Raw genomic sequence first — 11,899 nt, 5'->3', positions numbered from 1 at the left:
AAACCAATGTCTTTTGAGCATAGATAATGTCAGTAAATTGTCATACAACTAAATACTTAAATAAGCTCACTGAAAAGCTGGCTATGGAGAAGGGGGTTGGCCCATCCACCTCAGACCCAAACACATTCCTTTCAAAGTTTCCTCACAGGTAAAATTAATTTACTAGATTATCCTATGTGTGTAATTTACATCAAACTGTCTTTAAGCGAGATGCTGTTACACAGTATCTTCTAAGTCAGACATCTACCATGCCTTCAGCTGTGCCTACCTAGAATGATCTCGGCAGAACTTGTTAAATCTTATTACTCCTGCACATAAAGAAGAGATGAACAAGGCCGTTGAAGCTGATTATGTGCAGTTAGGCCCAATCACATAGGGCCTCAAGGTCCTGGGGGGAAACTGGGGTACATAGACTGGGAAAGGCTAAGACGAAGAGGGCTTTGTCTCTGTGACTAAGCCTTCATATTCGTTGGGTGAAGACTTTCCAACGTAACCACTTCGGGGTCACCCACACAGTTGTCAATAATGCCACTCGTGCTCTGTAATTAAGCCCAATAATTCTTTGGTTCCCCAGGGTGAACTTTGATGAAATCCAACTTTAGTTTGTCATTGAGACATTATGAGGAGGTGATAGACATCATTTAGTGCCCCACAGGGAGAAGATGGTAAGTGTATTTATTAATGCTATTATGTCTCAGGATATTTAAAAAGAAACCCAGCAAATAAAATGTTTAAATGTTATAAATATAAAAATCACTTAATAAGGAGATAGATAGATAGATAGATAGATAGATAGATAGATAGATAGATAGACAGACAGACAGACAAAGATTAAGATGACTAGAAGTTTCCAGAATGAAAAACAAAACTAACAAAGCCTATGGACATTATAAAGGTCTTAGTTAGTTAAGTAAGGTACTGTTGGTACTGTGCCGGATAGTTTTATGTCAACTTGGCACAAGCTAGAGTCATCTGAGAGGAGGAAATCTTGGTTAATAAAATGCCTCCAGAAGATCAGGCTGCAGGCAAGCGTGTAGGGCATTTTCTTAATTAGTGATTGATGGCAAGGGTCCAGCCCATTGTGGATGGTGCCATCCCTGGGCTGTGGTCCTGGGTTCTATAAGAAAACAGACTGAGCAAGCCATGGGAGCAAGCCAGTAAGCAGCACCTCTCCATGGCCTCTGCATCAGCTTCTGCCTCCAGGTTCCTGCCCTGTTTGAGTTCCTATCCTGACTTCCTTTGATGATGAACAGAAATGCTGAAGTGTAAGCAAAATAAACCCTTTCCTCCCCATGTTGTTTTGGGTCTTGCTATTTCATCACAACAATAGAAACCCTGACTAGGACAAATATGTTTTTTCAGAAAGACTTGAAGATAATGTTTATGCTATTAAAGTTCCTAAGATCAAAATTCAACAATTATAAGAACTGGCTAGAATATATGTGCAATCAAAGTTTATTTAGAAGTGTCTGGATTTTCAAAATTTTGTACAATAGTTAAAAAGTACCAGACGTGTGTAACTGATCTTCTGGGAGTTCCACAACCATACTTTCAGGCTACACTAATGTGGTCTGAGGGATTAAAAGGAAAAATATTTTCCCTCTCACCTTCCGAGGTCAATGAAGTCCCAGGCAACTGTGAGACTTCTCTCATAATATTCTGTGACTGAAGCTGGGTGTGGTGGTGCACACCTTTCATCCCAGCACTCAGAGGCAGAGGCAGGGGGATCTCTGTGAGTTTGAGTCCAGCCTCGTCAACATAGCAAATTCCAGGCCAGCCAAGGATTCATAGTGAGACCCTATCTCAAAAAAAAAAAAAAAAACAAAAAAGAAAAAGAAAGGAAAAGAAAAAGGTCTGTAACTGGAAAGTCATCAGTGTTCTTGTTCAGGGCAGCCATGGAGACCTCCGTGTACTCCACCCAGTGTCCAGTCTACAAACAGAAGGGTCAAGGGTCAACACAGAGGAACTATCTCTTCAGTGCTTCCAAAGGAGGCTAAAGTAAAGTAAGGACTCAGACTTCTCCCTACACAGACAGAACAAGTGCTGGAAGAGAGACCAGAGGAGCCGGAAGTTCCTCTCCAGCCCAAGGGACCCCTGAGGACCAGACCCTCAACTGGCCTGGACAATAATAATTATTCTAGCCAGTTAAATACCCATCGGGAAAGTGTAAGCAAAGACAAAGATGATGGTAGCAATCCAAAAGACTGTACTCCCCACACGTTAGACATAGGTTTACTTAAGATGTTATTTAGGGCTGGGCAGTGGTGATGCATGCCTTTAATTCCAGCACTGGGAGACAAAGGCAGAGGCAGGGGGATCTCTGTGAATTCGAGGCCAGCCTGGTCTACAAAGCAAGTTCAAGGACAGCCAGGACTGTTACACAGAGAACTCCTGTCTGGAAGAAAAACCAAAAACAAAAAGATGTTATATAACTATCTCACTAATCATTTTCTTCTTGATTAAAAAAAAATATTGCCAACATATTAAACTTCAGCCCTTGGATCACTGCAGCACCTACCTACAGCCAGGAGAGGCAGGTCCACTGTTTTTCCCTAAAAAATCAAATCATGACTAAGTGTCTCCTTTCTCCGTGTCTAGAAGTCATATGGGAGGGGTATCACTAATTTTAGCCGTCCCAGCAACCATTAAAGGACATAAAAGCAGATCATGGGCTCATCACTCTAGAGACCAACCTTAAAAAGGAAAAAAAAAAGTCCAATTGTGGCCCTCGTGAACCCATCAAGAGATTCTAGTGGGCGTTGATTTGGACCTTTTAGAATATAATGTTGGGAATAAACAAAAGGTGCTTGTCTACGTATTGCCGTCTTGTTTCTAGACTCCATTTTAAAAGCAGGGTCAAAGAAAGTTTAAGTTCCCAAGACTTCCCCAGACCTGCCTGGATAACCGCCATCACTGACATCCGGGATGGCAGGTTGAGACCTGAATGGGGAGCAAGCCACCTCATCAAACTTGAATGAACTAACCAATGAGAACAAGATAAGCGTACCAAAGAGCAGTGTTCCTAGAAAAGTCCTAATCTTTGCACCCTGGTTGGTGGAAAATTGTAACCATAACTTGGCACGGATGTTTGTGGGTTTTGTGCTTAAATATTTGCCGAGATGAACATTTGGGGACACAGTCAGTTCTCCAGTCTGCACTGTTGTCCCTGACCGGTTAGTTCCTGTTTGTGCTGCCCAGCAATAAATCTTGCTTTATGTGTCTGCCTGGGTTGTTTCCAAGCCTGGACCCACAACATTTTGGTGCATTGTCCGAGAATCAGAACACCCACTCCATAGAGCCCAAAGCCGATTTTGGCAGTGCCTAGAACTGTTTTTCCGTCATCTGAACCTCTAGAGGTAAGCCCTGGTTTCTGGTTTCTGGTTGGTGCCTATCTGGGACTCAAAAAAAGGAGAAACCGGACGAAGTATTGCTCCCTGGGTCAGAGGACGGGAGAGGTCCTGACTTGTCTCTGGTTCCTGTCAGGGGAGCATCTGGCTCTGGTTTTGTGTCTCCCCTAAGTGTCTTTGTGAGGTCCTATTGGTCTGTCCGTTACTGTCAACTTTGGTTTTGGGTTTAGCTTTTCTGTGCCTGTCTCTGTCTCATCACTGACTTTGAAATCATGGGACAAGCTTCTGAGGCCTCCCTTATTTCAGAGGAAGGCTAACACCTTAGGAGACACTGTCTTCCCCAGGGAGGCTCCGCAACCTTGGTCAGCTTGAGTGGCCAGCCTTCAAAGTTGGATGCCCACCTGAAGGCTCTTTTGACCTATCTGATTTGTCTGCAGTCAGAAACATCGTTTTTGGAGGGCTAAGGCACCCTGACCAGCTTCCATACATACATCGTAGCCCAGACTTTTTTGGTGGAAGGACCTCCAAAATGGTTTAGACCTTTCCTTCCACCTCAGGGTCAATGTATTCCATCCTTCTTGGCTCTAAAGCCCAGGGCAATAGTTCAACCCCCAAAAGGAGGAGGAAACATTGTTGCCTCCAGTCCCTCCTCCTCAGCCCTCGGCTCCCCAGCCTCCACCTCAACCTGCCCCTTCCCGGGCGCTCTGCCCAGTCCTGGGACACCAAACCTCCTTCTCAGAACCCTTTCCTACCCTTCCCCATACTGGCTACGGTTCGGTTTACCAACCCTCCATGGATTCATCTTCCATGTCTCCCCCTCCGGCAGGTGCCGCCAGCATGGGAGAAGGAAATAATCCTTTGTGGGTCTACACTCCTTTCCTCCTAGTGAGGTCTGTCACTGGGAAATTCCAAAACCTCCCTTTCTCTGAGCACCTGATGAGATAGATGTGTGACGGCAGAAGGTACTTGGGATAATGGGCAGCTTTCTCCAGTGCCCGTGAGAATCGGATCCAGCCGGTAGTAAGACATCCCTCCTTGAAATTGCAGCTGGAGGAAATAAGAAAGGTTTTGTCTGTTTGTTTTAAATGTATGGATATATGTGGCCACTACATGTCTGTTTCTGACTGGTCTTAAATGTATATGAGTTTACTGTGTTCTCTGTGTCTTGGTTATTGGGTATGGTTAAAAATCTGTAACATTTGTATCAAAAAGTTAACTTAAAACTTTAACACAGGGTTAATAATCAGAAGGCTACATAGGTCATCTTAAAACAAAGACCTAATCCATCAATGTCTATAGTTCTGGGCAAATATTCAAATGTGCTAACCTTGCTTTTTAACCCCTTTAGTTCTGCTTCTGACTGTTTTTGTTAACTGAACTATGTCAGCCCAAAACATGGTTTTTATGCTTAAAGGCTCACCCTGAAAAAGGCTCATGACTACACTGGAATCCCAAATACTCAGTATGGTCATTGGCCAATTAAAGTTAGTACCACAACTACTAAATGCCAGAAATTGGTATAGTCCTATCTTATGATGCAGTAAGACAGCAGCCTTAAGTCTGGCAAAGAACTTGGAACAATTTCTCAACATATGGCTCATGACTCTTGGGGGTCAAAAGACCTTTTTACAGAGTACCTTTTCTGGAGACATTGTTTCTCTGTATAGTCTTGGTTGTCCTGGAACTTACTCTGTAGATCAGACTGGCCTTGAACTCTGCCTGCTTCTGCCTTCTGAGTGCTGAGGTTAAAAGGTATGTGCCACCACTGCCCAGCTAAAACTCAAAATCTTAACAGAGATAAGTTACCTTAGTTAAAATCCTAGTCTTATGAGGGTTTCTGATTTATTAATAACTACTAAAAACAAAGATAATTAAGATATAAAAGTTAATGGTCATTCATCTGATAGGTGATTAAATGTCTTCAATATGCCCGGAATTGTATTTATAGTTGCATCAAATATAAATGTTATTTATTTACATAGACAAGATTGGAGGAAGAGGCCAGCTTACATTCCCCACAATACAGTCTTCCATAAAAATAAAACCTGGTTATGGAAAAATTGACTAAATTTACAGTACACACACTCTATTCTTCATGGCAGGCATCCCTAGTCTCAAGGAGTATCGAAGACAGCCACCAACTAGTATGGGACATGCAAAACAGTTTGGTTAGACATGCCCTTTATCCTGGCCTTCAATTCTCCTCCTCTTAGCAAAGCTGACCCCAGTATTGAGAGGTCAATACCTTATTCTACAGAGTCCCAGGGCAGCTTCAAATAAAGATAACGCAGAAGCTCTGCCATATGACCAGCTGAAGAACAGACATTCACTTAAACACTAAGTCATAGGCGTCATCATGTGGCTCCACCACACTGGATAAAACTGCCCTAGGAAGAGCAGCCTGCACCAGATAACTCACTTTGGTCCCATTCCTTGCCTCCCTTACAAGACAGAACTCTTGGGCTTTTTGAGCAAATGTCTATATATGCTTATACACTAACTGGACGAGTGCCTGTACCCTGGGCTTTGTGTTCCCTACTGTTTCCCTCATTCCCCCTGAAACCCCAGTCCCTGTTTCTATGCCTATCACAATAAGAGCTAAGCAAGATGGCCAGCTTGTCTCTCTGGACCTCCTTTCACGACCCGGAACAGGAACGAACGGGTGGATTGTGGGAGTTTCTTTGCATCACTTAACGTCTCTGCCTCACCATCTCGCAGAAAGCCTTAAAGAAATTTCAGATCAGCCCACCACCATTCAGGATCAACTCAATTCTTTGGCCCCTGTGGTAACCCAAAAATCAAAGAAGGCTAGACCTCCACTCTCCTGCCCATGGAGGGATCTGCCCCACCCTCCATGAACAATGCTGCTTCTACACCAACAGATCAAAATTGGTCGAGACGGGGCCCAAAGACTTGGGGACCAGACACAGAGAACTCAGCAACAAGCCTCCTCCTCCTTGGGTGGGCTCTCCGTTCTCTCACATCGTAGCTCCTCCCGCCACTCATTCCTTTGCGCCTTGCCACCCTCATACTTAGGGTTTCACCCTGTCTTTTACACTTTTTGCAGAAGTTCCTCCTGGATCACATCACTGCCTTTATCCAGTCCACCCACCACACAAGACAAAGGAAAGACAGTGCTTTTTCCACAGATGCCCCAACCCAGGAACCAAGAATGACGCCCCCACCAGCAAGAAATAGCCAGACCCAAATGGTGCTCCCTACCCTTCATAAAGGAAAATCCTCCCAAAACCAGGGCCCCAGAATAGGCTCATGGTTCCAGGAAATCTGCTGCTGGTGGAAATCTGGAAAGTATCTAACACACCCCACACCCCACCCCACCCCCGCCACATGCCCAGCATTTGCAAAAACCAGCAGTCTCCTGTATCTTCAACCCCACAGTTTGAAAAGCAGTGGGAAACAACAGTTTCTGGGTCTGGCAAAACCATGCCTTTTCCCCTCCACCCTCAGGTGCACAATCTCTTCTTGGTCCCTAGACCTGCACCCTGCACCCTGGCACCTGAGCCTCTGGTCAGGAGGCATCCCTCTCCGTACAACAGAAGTCTGCTCTTGGCATTGAGGTCAATGGAAGTTTGTATTGTCTTCTTTCCCTCTGCCCCTTTAATTCTTACAGGCACCACATGAGGAGCTAGCTGAGAGGGACCAGCAGCGGTGGTGGCGGTGGCGGCATGACCAAGGGCTGGAGACACCATGAGCGTGGAGATGCCGGATGAATAGACAATGGCTGTGGAAGCAGAAGTGTGAAAGCTTGAAGCTGACTCCATGGGGCAACCCGCAACAGGGAGCAGGGGCATCACTTACTGGTCCAGTGAACAAGTCGGGGACTGACAGATTAAACTGCGGAACCCAATCCAGCGACAGGAACTTGATCAAAAGGCCGTTTATTTAAACTCTACCAGGAAACTGAATGCCCATAAATCAGGTTTTGTGGGTTTGACCTGGATTACAAACTGCTCCTCCTCCGTCAGCACAGTTTGCTACATGTAACATGACAGGGATCAAAACAATCCATTCCATTGAGGAAAAAAACATGGACTATCATCAGATAGTCCTGTCTGTTTTTAAATCTTCACTCTTGCGTAAATCTCTTAAGAGAGATTAAAGCGATCTTATTTGGGTCATATATTGTTTAGTTAGGCGTTATGGTTCTTCTGTTTTTCTGCACCTAGTGAATGTGTACACTCTACTGTTCATCCTATGCACCATTCATACACGCGTTTTCTGGGGCTCTCCCATCTCCACTCCCTCTGTCTTTACTAATCCCCCCCTTCTTTTTACTTCCTTTTTTTTTTTTTTTTTTTTTGTGGGGGAAGGTGTTGAGACAGGGTTTCTCTGTGTAGCCCTGGCTATCCTGGAACTCCCTTTGTAGACCAGGCTAGCCTCAAACTCACAGAGATTCACCTGCCTCTGCCTCCCAAGTGCTGAAATTAAAGGTGTGCACCACCACATCCAGCTCTTTTGGCTTCTTAACAATGGCTTTTGATTAACTTTAATAATAATCCTTGAATTTTGGATCCTACCAGTTGTATCACTGTGTTCCTATTGATATTAAGCTACAACTAAATTAAATGCTCTAACAAGCCCCAAAACATACTCAGACATCTAACAAACATAAAGTAACTAACTCCATTTCCTCTAGTTAGAGATACTCAAAGCTTTGAACTCTTCTTACTCAAGTTAAAATACCTTTTTCCCTCATCTGCTACCTTATTTTAGGCCTTATTGTGTTCTTGAATATTTTAAGTATAATACCCCTATTACATGTGACATGGAAATGTCATTTCATATACAGAGGACAAAAGATAAAAGCCAGACCCAGTCTGACTCAGATTTGGGTTGATCCATGGATTCTTCCCTTAATGGATTGCCAACCGGTTCTCTCTGCTGAAGACTGACTTCCTCTTCAGTCTTGTCTGAGGTCTTAGATTAAGCTTTTCCTAGCAGTAGAGGACATGAGATAGTCTTTGCCACACAGACCACAAACTGTGTTGTTTGGCCAGCAAGGGAAATAAAATCTAAATAAGATAGAGTTCCCAGAATAAAATCCACCTGTGTTCTTAGCACTTGGATGACGGGCATCAGCAATTGTGGAGAGTTAGAGTTTTGCAGGTTCACAGCTAACATTCTCTTGGACTGTCTTCGCCTCTTAAAATAGTCAGTCATTGTCCATGTCGTTGAGTGACTCAACAGCCTTATGACAGGAACTCCTGAGCCGGAGGAGTCCCGTAGCTTGCCTCAGATGCCTGAAAACCAATAAATATCTAAAACTTCTCTTCAGAAGACTCCCCGCCCAATCAGGTAAGCAGCAGTTTATGGGATGCACTGAGATGCCCCAGCTCTCGGTTGTAGCTCTTCTGGGCCAGCTGTCTCTTACACAGAATTAATCCTGAGAGCCTGTTGGCTCTCCCTGGGGTGAAATCATTCTTTCGTGTTCCAGGCTCACCTTAGCAGAAGCCTCCCAATGCCTTTTACCATCAAAAACACCCTAAACATTTTCCTTTTGACTCTTCTGGCCCCTTCTGAATTACAACTGTTTCAGCACCCCACGGCTTGTGATCTAGCCACTAAAGCTATTTCCCTCTTAAATATCATCCACCTTTGCTGCTATCCACTAGAGGCAAAAGCTATAGCCAGCCAGCATTTGGGAAAGGAACAGGACCAGTCTTTCCAATCTTCGGCCAGCCAATGAGGATTGGCCTAGGAGACTTAGAACACAGGAACATGTGGTCCATTCACAAACTGACCACAAGGGAAACTTTCCTCATCCCTGGCTGCACACTGTTCAAATATTTAACCTGGGGCAAAACTACAAATTCCTTCCTGTATATATATTAAAGGAGCCCTGGCCAACAGGTGGAAAAACAAACACACCTGTCTACTAGCTCCGGCCAATCCATCGTTTTGGAATAAATTTCATCATTTATTTGGGATTAACCACAGGACATCTTTAACAACCCCACTGAAAAAAATATGCTTACTCTCTGGCCCCTCCCTGGCAACCTCCTCTAACATAGTATCAGATAATGACTGAGTAATTGAAAATACCCTTTAATGGGCAAATAAAATTAAAATCTTGGGTGTTTAGGGCAACCCATCCTCTGATAGAGCCTGTTCTGTCTACACCTCTTTCCTTTGCCTCCATCCATTCTTCTCAATAAACATGTATGGTTCACCTCTTCCAGAATTCAACAAATCCAGCTTCAAACACTCTTAGAACCCGTGGACAATATCCTTCCGACACATAAACCCAGATACCAGCCTCTGGCCCATCAGTCAGCACCTGACTGTGGTGGGACTAACCTAGCGATACCCCAGTTCAACAGAAGCAGACTGATGTTGACGCCCATTAATGACAGAAGCGTGGGCTCCCTGTCTCGTTTCTAATAAAGCCACCCCTCTCTCTTTTCTTATACAGGAAACGGCGGGGACTGTTAGAACACAGCTTTCACGGACAACCTCACAGTTCCAAGCACAAATCCCTCCTGTCTATGCTGCCCCCCACCCCCACCCCCCACCCCCCACCCCCCCGGGTGCTGCTGCAAAGAACCGACAGTCAGGATCCTTCCCACCTCGGCTGCCCAGAAACCAGATGCAACCAGACTGCTCGCACATACATAGCTCACATGTTAACAATGACTGTACCTCGTGATGTGCCACTAGAAACCTTTAAGGTGCACAGCACACTGTGAACTGCACCTATCTCTTGCTTTGGATCCCCATTGTACTGTCTGCAGCGTGAATAGCTCTCTTAGTAAAGTTCCCTCCTGAAGGACAAGCATCTCCGCATCTCTCCCAAACCTCTTCTCCTCTTCCTTCCTTGACATCTAACTGGAGTCAGGGTCGGAAGACGCCACTACTTAGCTAATCCTCTCTGGAAATATCCTCACAGACCTGCCTCAAGGTGTGTCTCTTTCTCAGGTGATCCTAGATCCTATCAAGATGGAATCTAGACTATATTAGCCACCAAAGAAATGCAAAATTAAGACAACACTGAGAGTCCATCTCACTCAAGTCATTAAGGAAACAGCAAGTGCTGTTGAGGATGGAGGGGGATGCGAAGGGTGGGGAGGACACACAGGGCACAGTGGGTGGAACGGAAACTCCCCTGCCTCTGCGGAAATCTGTATATGGGGTTTCCATAGGAAACTAGGAAGAGGACTCCGTACCGATGGTGGCTAGACCACATCTGTGTGTTTAGCCCGAGGACTCTGAGTCAGCATATCACAGAGATGAAATGCACATCCTTGTCTGTGACATCACTATAGCCAAGCGATGAACTGTCAGCCAAGGAGTAGATAAGAAAATATGGTGTGTGCACACAATGGAATTATACACCATGATGATGGTGTTTGCAGGAAAAGGGATGTGACTGGATTATTGTTTTAAGTGAATTAAACAAATACCATGTTATCTTTTATTTTCTTTTTGGTTTTTCAAGACAAGGTTTCTCTGTGTATCTCTGACTGTCCTGGAACTACATTCTGTAGACCAGGCTGGCCTCAAACTCATTAATCCTCCTTCCACTGCCTCCTGAGTGCTGGGATTAATGGGCACCACCACCCAGCTCTCTCATGTTTTCTTTCAGTTGTAGACCCTAGATTTTACACAGATACATAAATCATGTATGTATACGTGAAACAAAAGTTGACCAGAACAGCCCAGGGGAGCAAATGGAGCAGCAGAAAGGGGAGGGAAGAGAGGAGGGACGTGTGCGGGAACGTGGTAAAAATGCAGTCTGTTTAAAACTTGTGAGAAAATACCTTTGCCAAGGCCAGTCGTCTGAACAGCGAATACACAGCAATAAACAGACTGAGACCCAGGGGGCCAAGTGGTACAGACCTGTAACCTCAGCTACTGGGGAGGTTGAGTCAGGAGGACCACAGATTCCCAGCTCGCATGGGCAATTTAGCGAGGCACCATCTCAAAATGGAGTCGGAGGTGGGGGTGGGCTCTGAGGGCAGGAAACAGTGGTAGAACATTGAAGAACCATACCAAATATAAAAAGAAAACATGTGAAGCTGTATCCAGCTGCTGGGCAGCACCAAGGCTGTCCTCAAGATGCCCGCTCTCTCCCTCACAAATCAGACAATCGAAACAATAGACTCCACGAAGTTGGAATCTCCCAGCAACCCATGCTGGGGGGAAGAAGGGGACAAAGAGCCAGGCGGTGGTGGTGCACGCCTTTAATCCCAGCACTCAGAGGCAAAGGCAGGTGGGTCTCTGTGAGTTCGAGGCCAGCCTGGTCTACAGAGCGAGATCCAGGACAGGCACCAAAACAACACAGAGAAACCCTCTCTCAAAAAACCAAAAAGAAAGAGAGAAAGAAAGAAAGAAAGAAAGAAAGAAAGAAGGAAGGAAGGAAGGAAGGAAGGAAGGAAGGAAGGAAGGAAGGAAGGAAGGAAAGAAAGAAAGAAAGAAAGAAAGAAAGAAAGAAAGAAAGAAAGAAAGAAAGAAAGAAAGAAAGAAAGAAAGAAAGAAAAAGAAAGAAAGAAAGAAGGAATAGAAAAGGGAAAGGTCTGAGCAACTTGGGGAGG

General features: G+C 44.9%; 1 long non-coding RNA gene across 1 annotated transcript; it reads left to right on the top strand.

The window, feature by feature from the left end:
- Positions 1–3,131: 3,131 nt before the first annotated feature.
- LOC143267384 (uncharacterized) lies at positions 3,132–10,781 on the top strand. The gene is made up of 3 exons (XR_013042408.1): positions 3,132–3,356; positions 6,979–8,663; positions 9,781–10,781. It is a non-coding gene; the product is annotated as an uncharacterized LOC143267384 (long non-coding RNA).
- The last annotated feature ends 1,118 nt before the right edge of the window (positions 10,782–11,899 follow it).

This window comes from Peromyscus maniculatus, chromosome 9 (assembly GCF_049852395.1).
Source record: "Peromyscus maniculatus bairdii isolate BWxNUB_F1_BW_parent chromosome 9, HU_Pman_BW_mat_3.1, whole genome shotgun sequence".
Classification (NCBI taxonomy): Eukaryota; Metazoa; Chordata; class Mammalia; order Rodentia; family Cricetidae; genus Peromyscus; species Peromyscus maniculatus.
Note: the sequence above shows the minus strand (reverse complement) of the source record. Positions and strands in the feature narration are given on the sequence as shown.